General features: G+C 35.9%; 1 long non-coding RNA gene and 1 pseudogene across 2 annotated transcripts; one reads left to right on the forward strand and one right to left on the reverse strand.

Moving 5' to 3' along the window:
• Positions 1 to 2,217: 2,217 nt before the first annotated feature.
• On the reverse strand, positions 2,218 to 8,092 carry LOC112183619 (annotated as a pseudogene).
• A 459-nt stretch (positions 8,093 to 8,551) lies between these two features.
• Positions 8,552 to 11,557, forward strand: LOC112188794. Of its 2 annotated transcripts, none has more exons than XR_005807122.1 (5): positions 8,552 to 8,874; positions 9,322 to 9,414; positions 9,501 to 9,581; positions 10,459 to 10,505; positions 11,337 to 11,557. It is a non-coding gene; the product is annotated as an uncharacterized LOC112188794 (long non-coding RNA). The 2 variants fall into 2 exon arrangements; XR_002931562.2 differs by having other exon boundaries at positions 8,782 to 8,918.
• Positions 11,558 to 12,972: the final 1,415 nt, after the last annotated feature.

Here is a 12,972-nt window from a genome sequence, read left to right on the forward strand (position 1 = left end):
ATAACCTACTAGAGCGACACATAAGTTTCTCTAATACTCGTTTTCGTCCATAGTCATTAGGGATAATGCAAAGGAACTTATGTCCATTCTTACTATGTGTCTCCACATAAAAATCATTGGCTCTTATATCTTTAGAATAATAAAGTTCGAATTAAAGAATCGACACTTTATTAATAATAATAGCCAATGATTACATCAAAGTTTATGGACCAAAAGTAAAAATCAAATTTAGACAAATTGTAATTACTCAATTCTTTCGGTAACTCTAATTAAACATGACCAAGAAAGTAAGAAGAGATATCGGTGGAGCAAAGCTCACTTAAGTACCACTAATCTCAACTAGTTTACTAGACATCATACTTAATTGGGTGAGCTTAGTGAGAAAGAGTTAAGACAATTGTCATTTATTGATTTAAGGCATAATGACCATTATATAATTCTTGGAAAATAAAAGACTATACGAAAAATCTGCGGCATTTTATCTTCATCGCCAGATTTAAAGTCTCCTTTAACTCGATGTCATGATCACCGTTGATCAAATACTCCATAAAATACCATGAAAAGGATGCTCTCTTGATTGAGGTGCATTGACACTACATATCCCTAGGATCAATGGCGTTGGAATAGCATCACCATGGCCAAAAGTGGCGCCATGGTGTCCAACCCTTATACCCTTAACGTCATGACTCATTTGGTCATGCATTCGCCAATTTTGGCAATTACCTTCTTGAGCAGGTTAATCATATGGATCATATTGTCCATGGTGGCTTCTTCTAGCCATTAAACGGTGCTCATGGTAGCCATCTTGAGGCCTGCCAAATTCTATATTCACAAATTCGTGGTTGTGCCTTTCAATACAAACTGTAGCTCCAATTAGCTGACGGAGATTTGTGATCCGTCCTTCGTTGATTAAGATTTGATAGAATTCAGAGAATCTTAATTCAGTGACAGGGAAGGTAGTTAGGGTTTTTTCAATCAATTTTGCTTCCGAACAATATTCCATAACTATTTCAAAGTTAGAAAAGTAGAGATTATTCCGTCGTGCTTCTAAGTTCGGAAGATCGTGAATGTTAACTAAAATGTTCACGAAGCGCTACCCAAAGGTTTCTAGCGCTATCCTTATTCATGTACTCAAAGTAGAGTGTCATCTCTATGTGGCGCTTCATCAGGGTAAGTGCCTTGAAATTATCTATCTCAGTTTGGCGGTTCCTTTAGAACATGGCTCTTAGATTGTAGACAATAAATCAAGGGCAATTAGGTGGAGCTCAACATTATGAGCCCACATGAAATATCTCATGCCCATAGAATTCAATGGAGCAAAATCGAGCTCGTTCAAGTTTGACATCCTAAAAAGGAAAGCAAGAACGGATTAGTTTCTGAGTCAATGCTTCCACGAAAACTAATATAAGATTTCTGAGCCTTAATGCTACCAAGAAATCGGTTTCCAAGAATATTTGGATTAGATCGAAACAATGATGTTTGAATGGTCAAATTTTGATGCTCACGGACACTCTAATTAGTCTGTAGCTTACGAACGCTCTTAGTCCGTAATATTTCGATTCTTCATGAACGCTCTTAGTTCATGGTATACGAATGCTCTTAGTTCGTATAGCGTGAATCCCCACGATTCCACTTTTATAGAATCAAACCCACGTTACAGAAAGGTGGGATGTAGAAGAAGGGAGGTTGCAAGTCCCCGAAGAAAAAGAAGAAGAAATTAAAGACAGAAAGCAGGAACTTTAATCTTAAATACTTACTTGGATTTCTTTTCTTGTTCTTCTTCTTGGTCTTTATCTTGAACTCGAAGATGATGGCACACGGAGGTGTAGGAGGAGGAGGACTTGCAGCAATGGAGGTGGTGCATGGCCAAGGGTGGTGTGTACGGGTTTTTTGGGGTTCTAGGGTTTGATGTTGCGCAGCAGGATGCTTTGCAGAAAAATTTTGGCTTCTAATTTCAGGGTTAGGACTCGTGCTGATAACGTATTTTAGGATATGAGATAATTGAGAGAGATTGATAAAAGAATTGTGTGTATTCCACTATTGATAATAGGAGCCCTATATATAAGGATTACAAAGTACACATTCTAATGATACAAGGAAAACTATTCTGAATAGGACTAGGAATTCTAGAACCTTCTCTCCTATTACAATCATATAACTAATCCTAGTTTGATAAGACACACAAATATCAATATCCTTCAACAATGATAAAATATTTCAATTGAATAAATTATCTAGGTTGAGAAAAATGTTGTTACCATCTTTGTTATTGTCGTATGCACCACGGTAGTCACAAGCTTCAACACTACAACCATCCTTTGGAGCCAAGTAGCTTGGCCAATATCGCCCAATGCTATGCCCGTTCACCCAAGCATGGCCCTTACCCAACCCGTGAAAGTCCATCGCGACTGGTTCAATTCCTAGGGGAGCTTTGAAAGTTGCCTAAAAGATGCAAACAAAAATAGTTTATCACTTGGTTGCTTTTAGGTTTAGGGTTTGCAAAACCATACCTATGAAAAATTATACACATCGGAGTTTAGGGTTATGTACCTTATACCATGTCATCATCCTATTTACAGGTAATCCTTCAACTGACCATTTAGTTGCAAAACGAGAAGCAGAGCTAAAGTGCTTGTCTTTCAAGCCATGGAGTCCAACCTTGTATGACCATTTGTGTTCTGACAAATCCTTGATCACAGTTTCATCTCCACTTTATCCAACCAATTGAATAGGACCAGGTACTCTAGTTTTGATGTCCTCAAATCCACCTCCATAATTCTAATCATCATTAAACAAAATGCATTAGTAAAGTTTTGGTAAATATTAGAGTTAATTAGATTAAAGTCCAAAAACTAGACTTCATATTGATTGTAGTCTGCATCAATTTTTCTTGTTAATTGTGGTCCAATGACTCAGCTTCCACCTCAAATTTATTTCCTTTTCCATCGTGCTGACTCAATCGTTATTTATTTTTCTTTTTTACATGACTAATATGTTCTTATTGAATGTCTTTGCACATAAAAAGCAAGAATTAATAGGATTAAAATTAGCAATCTGATTAGTAATTTAATATCATATTTGATGCATATCTTTCTTAAATTATTCTTATTGATTTGGTATAAAATTATGGAATTGATATGAAATTGAATAAGATATTTAATGTAAATCATTCCTAAAATTATTCTAACTTAAAAGATGTCTTCTATAAGTTAAGAATCTTTCTGAAGCAATATTTTGATAATGTTTTTCTTCAACACCAAAGGTTCTATGGTTGTGGCTCTTGTATGTAATGTCAAGTATTTTATGAACGCGGTTCTCCTTCTTTAGCATTAAGCTTTCTATGGTCAAGGTATTTTCTTGTTGGCCCTAAACGATTGTGGTCCTTTTGGTGCATATCATTCCATCGATGGTAGCTATTCTTCTTCTTCTTCATTTTTTTTTCACATTTCCTTCTTAACTTACCTTTAACCTGGAAAAGAATATGCGTGTGTGTGCGTATATTGTTGGTTGACAAACCACTATTGAATCTTATTCTAAGGTAAACATTACATAATTTTTGTAGTATATGTATTAAGAGCTCAAAATTTCAGTATACCTCATATTAGGTATCTGCATATTAGGTATAGTACGTGGCTAAACTTTTACCTTTGTTTTAGACATATATAGTGAAAAACATACCTCTTTATGAGGTGAAAATAATTATACCTCTATATGAGGTCTAGGTTTGCATATTATTTTTTATGTTGATTTCGTGTTCTATAATTATATGTACCTTATAGGTAGGTTTATTTAATGTTCTTCACTTTCCACCTTTTAGTTAGGTTTATACTAGAATGCCATATTTTCTCTTTGCGAGGTAAAAATATATGCCTTTGTATGAGGTAAAACACTCATGCTTGCATACTTTTTGGTTAAATTGATTTCAAGTTCTTTAATTATACCTCGTAGTTAGGTTGACTTGATGTTTTAAGTTTTATATTGTTTAGTTATGTTCATTTTATATTTATTCATGATTTTTGGAATGATTATGTATAATTAATCATTTAAATTTCAATCTTTGAAAAATTTAAAATAATAATAATGAAAATTTCGCAAAATCAGGTAATTTAAATTTGTTTCCTTTCTTGACCTGAAGGAGCAAATTGGATAGAACAAATAGTCAATGGACCGCAATTAATAAAGAAAAAGTGACCAGACTGCATCCACTATTGAACTACGAAATTGGACTTTGATTTAAATATCTCATATAATAGTCAATCAATCACAATGTTTTCTGAAAATACAGATATTAATTTGTTATGTCCCGAACCTAAATTTATTTGTTTACTAGTCATTTGGACTGTAAACGACAATTATTTTCACTTTTTTTACTCTGTTTTGATACTTTTAGTGGCCCTAAAAGTTGACTTTTTGTTCGGATCAAAATTTAAGAAAATGTTCTTCATGAAAGTTGTAGAGGACGTTAAACCGAGCGTGTGTATATATGGTACGTAAAAATCGGAGTTCGTATGCCAAAGTTATAAGCGAAATACCAAAGTTACTGTTTATGGTAGATAGAATATATTCAAAATTTTTACTGTGGCCAGTAACTCTCTTTCTCTCCTCCCCTCTTATTCTCTCCTCTGCAACTATATCTCTCTCTCCACTCCGGCCACCAATCGACGCCCAACCAACGCCGTTCGACTCGTCTCCACCTCCAGGCCACTCCTATGGTGACAACTCTCGGTGTCTAGGCCAGAAAACGAAGACCCAAGGCCGAGAACACCACGGTACCGATTTCGGTCAACGCCTCATTCTCCAGATTTCGGCCACCAAAACTGGCCAAACTTGGCCGATCAGAAGCGGCTTGAGACGTAGATCATCCTCCCTAAAGCTTTTGCCGAGAATCGAAACGTGGAGGAAGAACTGAAGGCTGGAAGCTACGGGTCACTATTCATGAATCGGGTTCAAGCTTCTCCTTAATTGTTGAGGTACTTCTAGTTGTTTTCTGGTTTTGTTGTAGTTGAGAAAGATGTTCATATGGTTGAGACGAGGCTATTGCCAAAATTTGGTGGCCACCGAAGGTGGTGGCCGGCGGCGCGTGGGGCCCACGTGCCGCCACTGTGGGTGTGGCGCGTAAAGCAGGTTTCTGGCTTCGATTTTTAGCCTATTAAATCGTATAAATGTTGTAGAGCTTATATATGAAGTTTTGTGAAGATTGGGTAAGTTTTGAATCGATTATGAATTCCTGGAAATTTAGGGTTTTTGATTATTTTCTTCACCATACTGGGGTCGTTCTATAGTGTCTCCTCCTCACTTACTTTGTGTTTGTGAGTGGTAGTCGAGGATTCTCCTCCTCACGTGAGTGGTAGTCGAGGGTAGGTAGAGCCTAAGGGGCTCCTTTACCCGTATGATGATTTCTTCTTCCCCATATCCTATTATTACTTAACTAGCGGGGCTGGTATGTTTTCACGAGATTTTGAGTTAAAGGGATTATTTTTTTTAATGTTGCATGCATCGAGGTTTTATAAATTTAAATAAGTAGGAAAATATTCAAGTTTGCTTCATTTAAATCATCTTAATTATTTATTTTTGTCCACTCACACTAACGTGTTTTTCAATTACTTTCCCCTGGGCCCTTAGGTTTCAAATGCCCAGTTTGCAGGCTAGAATAGTTGAAGTCGGGCGTACATGGAGTTGAGGCATAGCAAACAACATAGCTTCCGCGTATCAATTTTATCCATGTTTACCTTTTATATTAAAATTGCTCTGATAACCATCCCACGTTATTCGGTTGAGATTTGTAATTGTGAAATGGGAGATGTTGAGATTTGGGGAGCATGGTGGCTCTAGGAGAATAAGGATGGATGGTTTAGAAGTGTAAATGTCTTTCTACAGGTTTTGGGTAGTCCATTTTTATGGGAAGTTCCGCCAAATTTTTGGTAGAATTTCTTCTAAGGTGGGCCCCGCAGGTCCACTTCAGATTTCAGGGTGAAATCCGGGCCGGATCCTGTCATAATTGGCACGAACCGGAAATCCAACAGTAGCACTGAGCAATGAAATTGTGTTCACTCCGGGAACCAACCTGATAGGTTTCTCGAAAACGTAGTTGAACACGTTATAAGCAGCCCATTGAGAACCCATATAAGTTCATTAGAAAAGATTAGTAACAGGACTGAGTAAATTTCAAATACATTAATAGACCAAATTCTGGTGTCTTACCAACATGTTCTCCATTAACATAAGCATGAAGAATGTAACCAGTTTCATTTATCATCAGTGTCATGTTCCCACTCAAAATTGGATCATCCTTACTGAGTTGAACACTGAAAAAGAAAGTCTCAGTTAAGTAAACCTAGTAGACTGGAACTCTGGAAGAATATCTTGATCATACTTTAGTCATTAGATTACCTTGTCATATACCAAAGATAATCACTAGCATCATTTGCAGCATTTTTTGTTCCATAAGATGATTTTCCACAACTTCACCTTTTCCAAGAAGCTGGGTGTCATCCGTCTTCTCAGGCCTCCATGACCAATGAAGGGATTCAGGTTCATCCACAGCCTTGTTAACACTTTTTACTTTCACTGTAGTTTGGGTGTTTACCTGCAAACAGTTCAACAAAAGCGTTAAAAAATGCAATACACACAAAAAAAAAAAAATGATGAAGTAATAATTTGAAAAAACAAAAAGAAATTAGTTATACCTTAGCAGTGTTGTATATATGCTTCTTTTTTGTAATCAGGAAGAATACTAACAGACCAGGCAGGAATGGTGTATGTGTTTCCTTGGAAAGTGATTGTAGTATCTGAACTGTTATTTGCATTGCCAAAAATGCAGCTACTTGACTTAATTACTTGTCGCAAACACAGTGGTCTGAAGAAAACATAAACAACATTAGTTAAATTGTATCGATTTAGAATTTTCATAGTTGTGTGAAAATGGTTTATCTACGTACTTACCGAGACAGATCGAGTTAACCAATTCCGTGGTGGTAATATTGCCATAGGTGAGAGTATATTCCATGGATTTCAAAACCTCATGAAGCTCTTTCAAATGCCCCCATTTTGGTTGATTCAAATGGCCATACTCATCAAGAGGGGCATCATAATCATACGAGGTGGTAATGTATGAAGCTGCTGTTCTACCAGAGTTTGTTCCACTATGATACTCAAAACATATGCATATATGTTTATCAATATATATTATCCGTGTAAAAATTTAAACTAATGTACTAATTACCATGTAATAGTTTTGGAATGTGCCTTCAAATTGGAAAAACCTTGCTACTGCTAAGCCAACGTCCTCAACAGTCCTGAGGGGGTCTAAACCACCCCAGCTCTTGAACCTATTATGCATACCAATTATTTAGGAAATTACCAATCAAACGCCACATACTTAAATTTGGCAATAAATATTCACGTGTAAACTTACCAGCCAATCCAATTTTCAGTCCACATCTTAGGAGTGTTGGGGTTACTTGGCTTGAATGTGTCACAATACCAGCCATTACATGTGTTTATCTAATAAAAAATAACGCAATTAATTAAACAATAGTAAAAGACTAATATGCTAAATAAGTATGCATAACGAAAAAGAAAAAAGTGCGCATACCATTGATGCGGGAGCATCTTTTTGTTGACACATAATTCATGGAACTCCGATGTTTAGTAATTCAGCAACATTTGCAGACCAGTTAATGTATGCTTTTCCAGCATCTCCATGGTATGATTCCACATTCCCATATTCATTTTCAATCTAAGAAAATTTTCAGTACATCACAATCTATTTGTGTAGAACAGAAGATAGATCAATATGAACCATGAGCCAGTACAATGATATACGTAAGCATATGTACCTGAGCCATAATGATAGGGCCTCCTTGAGATGCAAATAGTTTCTCTTTTTTCATCATATCCACCATCAATGTAGTGAAATTCTTCATCTCATTCTGCCAAAAACAAAAAATAATGTTAATTAAGTACAAAGGTTTAAGACTTTAAATTAAATTGGGTAAAGTGAAAGTGATTTCAATTACCATGAAAACATCGTTTGCTGTTCGAATCTAACAGTTTGGTAGGTTGGAGCCAAACAAGAAGTCCTCTGTTCCATCATTAGGTATGAAGTTAGTCATATAGTGTTCGTAATAAAAGTTAATTTGTAAAATATCCGAATGAAAATATACTAACCTATAATTCCATTCGGCACTGTGCTGCAATGTACAGTTGGAGCATTTCACATGCGCCGAAGGGGTTTATCTTGGGCCTAGGAAGCTTTTGGGTTCCCCTTGACAAAGTCAAAAAAAAAAAAAGAAGCCCATAATTCCATTCAGCACAAACATATGGACCAATCCGAAGAACAGCATACAGTCCTTCATCTTGAATCGTTTTCATAAACCTAAGAGTACCAGTAAAATCGTATTCACGACAAACTGGTGCATGCTCATTCCAGAAGACATAAGTCTCAATTGCATTCAGTCCACCTTCCTTTGACTTCCTAATAAGGCTGCGTTTGGGGGGGCTTTTTTGCTCCCCTGCTTATAAGCACCTCGGCATCTCGCGTCCAGCTTTTTCTAGAAGCTAGCACTTGTTTGATGGAAAAGCCAAAGCCGCCTCACCCTAGCTTTTAGAAGCAGGAGATGGCTTTTGTCACTGTAGCGGTGATTACTGTAGTTTAATGAACTTCTGAAAATACCAATTTCTGTGCTCACTTCGTTTCAGCAATTACACGATGCCATGAAACCTTCTCTTCCGTGTTCAATTCGAAGCCTCACGCAGCGCTGCAAACACAAACGCATAATCTCTCTACCTGATTGCCTTCACCTCGCCTCTCATCCGTGTTCGAAATTGAAGCCTCAATCCTTGATTGCTGGCTGCTTGGCAATTTGATTCACGGTTAGTTTTATATCTATTTCAGTTTCAATTTCTTTGAAAAAGAGGTATTATAGGTTGATTTCAGTTTCAATTCTTGTAATTGGGCACTGAATCAATGGGGGTTTTGGTTGATTTGGGACTGTGATTGTGGTTCATTCACAATGATCATGGGAAAAAGGGATATGGCTCACTCTGCTTTCTCTACGTTTTTGTTAGATTACTACTTTTTTGGAACCGTGGAGTGTTTATTTTGGGAAATGTTGCCTTATGGTTTAGGGTACTGATCTCCACATGATGGTTATGTAACAGTTAGATTGGAATTATGTTTCTCTCTGCAGCAAGATTAGATTCAGAATTATACATTGGAATTGATTCTCTGTTCTCACTCTCTGCAGCAATATTTATATGTAATGTATGCTTATTTGAGTTAAAGATTGAATGAGAATTTTTTGTTCATTTTTTTCCCAGGAAGCATCTTTAAGAACTCCAAACTTTTAAGTTCTTATCAAGTTCCACTAGTGAGCATTCCGAGGAATTGACATTGAGGAGAACTGGGATAAGGTATGTTACGGATGTCATTTTGTTATTGAATATATTTGAAATCCTAAAATGCATCTTCTATAAAAAAACTTATATACTTTGCACAGGTTAAGACCATATTTGTCCCAACGGGAGCTTCCCTTTCACCAGATGTATCTGCTCCACTGGTTGCGACCCTTCCCTTGGAGGTAATACCTTTGTGTTCAATGATATGGTATATTAGTTTTTGTTCATGTCTTTGCAGGAAGTCATTGTTGTTTTACACTATAGGTTTCCATCTTTTGATACGTCAGTGCCCAGTTTACTTCTGACCAGAAAAAAAAAATTAGGTTATTTGATTATGCATAATTTATTAGTGGCTGGGTGCAATAATATGTTATTCTATTGATTTCATGTTCATTTGGGATGATATTGGTAATCATTAACAAATTGTATTCTTAAATCCACATTAAGAGCAAAATTGAGGAGTTTATCAAGTCTGTATTTGCTCTATTTCAAGGTGTGTTAGAAAGTCTTTGACAATTCCATTTCATGGTACATTTGTAAGAAGAACCTTATTAACAATAAGTACGTTCCAGATCTCGACTTCACATCTCTATTTTCCATTAAGTTATGCACCTCGTACTTTTTGTTCTGTATAAGTAATCTCATTATTTCTACAGTGTGCAACTTCTGATCCTGATGACCGTAAGAGTCTAAGAGAGCCCTTGTAATTAGAGGAGGAATTGCTAACTTCACTGATGTAGCTGCAACATTCAATGGCATTATTAGAGCCTTGAAGGAGAAGGTGATCAGCAAAATCTACTTTGCTAAACCCCAATTTTGTATGTGTTTTGTTACCATCTTTTCTAAGTGCAAAACTGACAATGCCATATTTGATCAATCAGGAAACAAAGCTTAAGATTGTAGACTGTTTTATTTATATAAGCTTTCAGTTTACTTCTTTTACTGGTCTCCTAGGAAGAAAATGCAATGCTTGTTGTTTTCATTGAAATTTCTTATTTCAATCTATTTCACGGTTATGCTTTGCATTTCAAGGTCTCAAGGTTGTGCTTTGCATTTCAGGGGCCTTTATTGAGCTTATTTAGCAGGTGCAAGTAAAAGGTGTGCAGGTATGGGTTCTTTGATGCCTCTCTAGTTTCTTGTTGGTCCTTCTCTTGCTGCTGTGCTCATAATTTGTTACCAGTCCAATGGTACTGATGTGTGTGTCTCTCATTTGACTAAGTTCAACTTATTTATATTGCTAGACAACTAGACAGGCACAATCTAGATATGTTGGTCAAGAACACTTTAAGATGTTGTAGGCAATCTGATAATTCTGGCAAAATGGGAAGATTTATTTATATATGTTGTCCTTAAATCATATCCAGACATCTAGTACGGTCTTATGTTTATGTGTTATTTGGAAATTGAAATCTTTAGATTATAGCAATTGTGTAGGTTTCTCCAAGTCATTGCTTTCAGAATTGTCTAGCTCTGCTGTTACCCACCATTTAATTTCTCATATGTTCTGCATTGATGTGGGTCATGGCCACCTTCAACTTTTATGCTTCTGTTCAGTCCTTTTTTCGTTGAAGTTTTTAGTGCAGTTTTTGATATATTGGTAATGACTGCTACATCTTTTTTCTATTGGGATGCTAACATAAACAGAGTTATGAGCATTTTAGTTGTACTTGATTATCATGATCTGTTGCTTCAGTGTTTAGTTCTACCTATTTTTGACTTGTTCATTATTTGTTTGTCACCCATATTCTTGTTCATCGAGTTAGTTTGGAATATTGGATTAAAGTATGCGGTTTATACTTGTTCTGAAAATTGCATTGCCATTCATTATCAAATTGTAAAAACGGTTGCTGTAATTGTAAGTTATATATAAATGAAAGAAAAGGGCGTCATTTGCCATAGGGCTGTGTGCCACTATTTCTTGTTATCGTATGATTCAGGCTGGCTTTAAATATAATGTGAAGAAGTATACATCTCTCTGTTACCTCTTCATCTATCTTTGCTTGTGTTCCTTTTGCAGGTTAGTTTTGTTGTCATTGTGTATTGTGTTCTGTGTGTTCTGTGTACCTATCCCTATGAACTATCTATATGGAAACAACACAAAGCACTCAACCTCTCCTCAACATATCCAAAATGCATATCTTTTACTTACAGAACAACAAAGAAGGGATTCTTTATTGCAGAGTCTAGCTCAGACCCAGCTGAATGGAGTACAGCCTCGGTGGACTCAGCGAAGTTGGATTGGGAGGTGAGCTCGACATGCTCATGGTAATGATGTGATACTTACATGTCAAATGATGATGTTGTTCATGAATGCAGGCGAAACTCACAAGGAAGAGAGCCTTTTTTTGTTATGTTTTTATACCTAATTTGTGGTCCTGTCAAAGCTTTTGTTTATCATGAAGTTGAGGAAGAAGACAATGGTGATCAGGATCAACCAATTTCTGTTCCAAGATAAAGATTGGCATATATTTTACCAGTGTGAAAGTTATGTCTTGTGAATGTTGTCTTCCTTTTTTGTTCAAACAAGCACTCTAATTTATAGGGATGGTAGGAGGGAAGACTATTGTGCAGTAATGTATGGGCGGGAAGACTATTGTGCAGTAATGTATGTCAAGCTGCCCCTAGGATTTCTTATGAATACAAGGAATTTCGTTAGTTTCATTCTAATCTTTATGTAGAAATTCATGAAATGTTGAGATGGAACATGATGATTGGATTCTATTTTTTGATCAACAAGACATAATATTTTGTTGACTTTGGAAAGGTTTTTGCAAAATGCTATTGAGTTTAATACATGCTTTTTAGGATGGAACATGCTCCCTCATAACCAAAAGAGCATAGTCTAATTACTTTAATAATTTTTTTAATTGTCTAATATTAATTATATGGTCACCATAATTTATAAAAATTGATAGTTAAGAATAATCTATATGTACATAAAAATATTAAACTAACCATAAAAATAGAACTTTAACTATTTTATATTACTAAATAATTAGGGCAAAAAATGATTTCATGTCCAAATTGGTCATTCCACAAACAAAAAGCATAAGCCAGTTTTAAGTTTACCAAACACTTTGCCACTGCTTTTGCCACTGACAGCACTTATAAAAAGTCAGTTTACGAAACACTCAGCTGCTTTGCTTTTCAGCCACTTATTCTCAGAAATAAGCAGAAGCCAGATTTTTCTCAAAGAACCGCCATACCAAACATAGCCTAAGTCTAGCCACATCTGCATTCGCACAACAGAGGTCGTCTAGACTCTAGAGTACTTTGATGTATGTCATACCCTTTTTTTTTTTTTACTTTTATTAAATTAATATAGTGGAAGGGAGCTTCTATTCATATATCTAAAATTGGCATTTGGACCTCCCAACTTAATAGACCTCCAACTTACTTTTATAGATAACAAATTTGCTATCTATACCTCCCTAATTTTCCCACAATGCCCATCGTCCAATAAAATCAATAAAAACTTCTTCTTTTACGTTCTATTCATACCTCCAAAATCAGTAGTCGAACCTCGTTCAATTTTTGAAGATTTCACAATCCTATTTTACACATTTTTTTTTA

The sequence above is a fragment of the Rosa chinensis genome, chromosome 2 (assembly GCF_002994745.2).
Source record: "Rosa chinensis cultivar Old Blush chromosome 2, RchiOBHm-V2, whole genome shotgun sequence".
NCBI lineage: Eukaryota > Viridiplantae > Streptophyta > Magnoliopsida > Rosales > Rosaceae > Rosa > Rosa chinensis.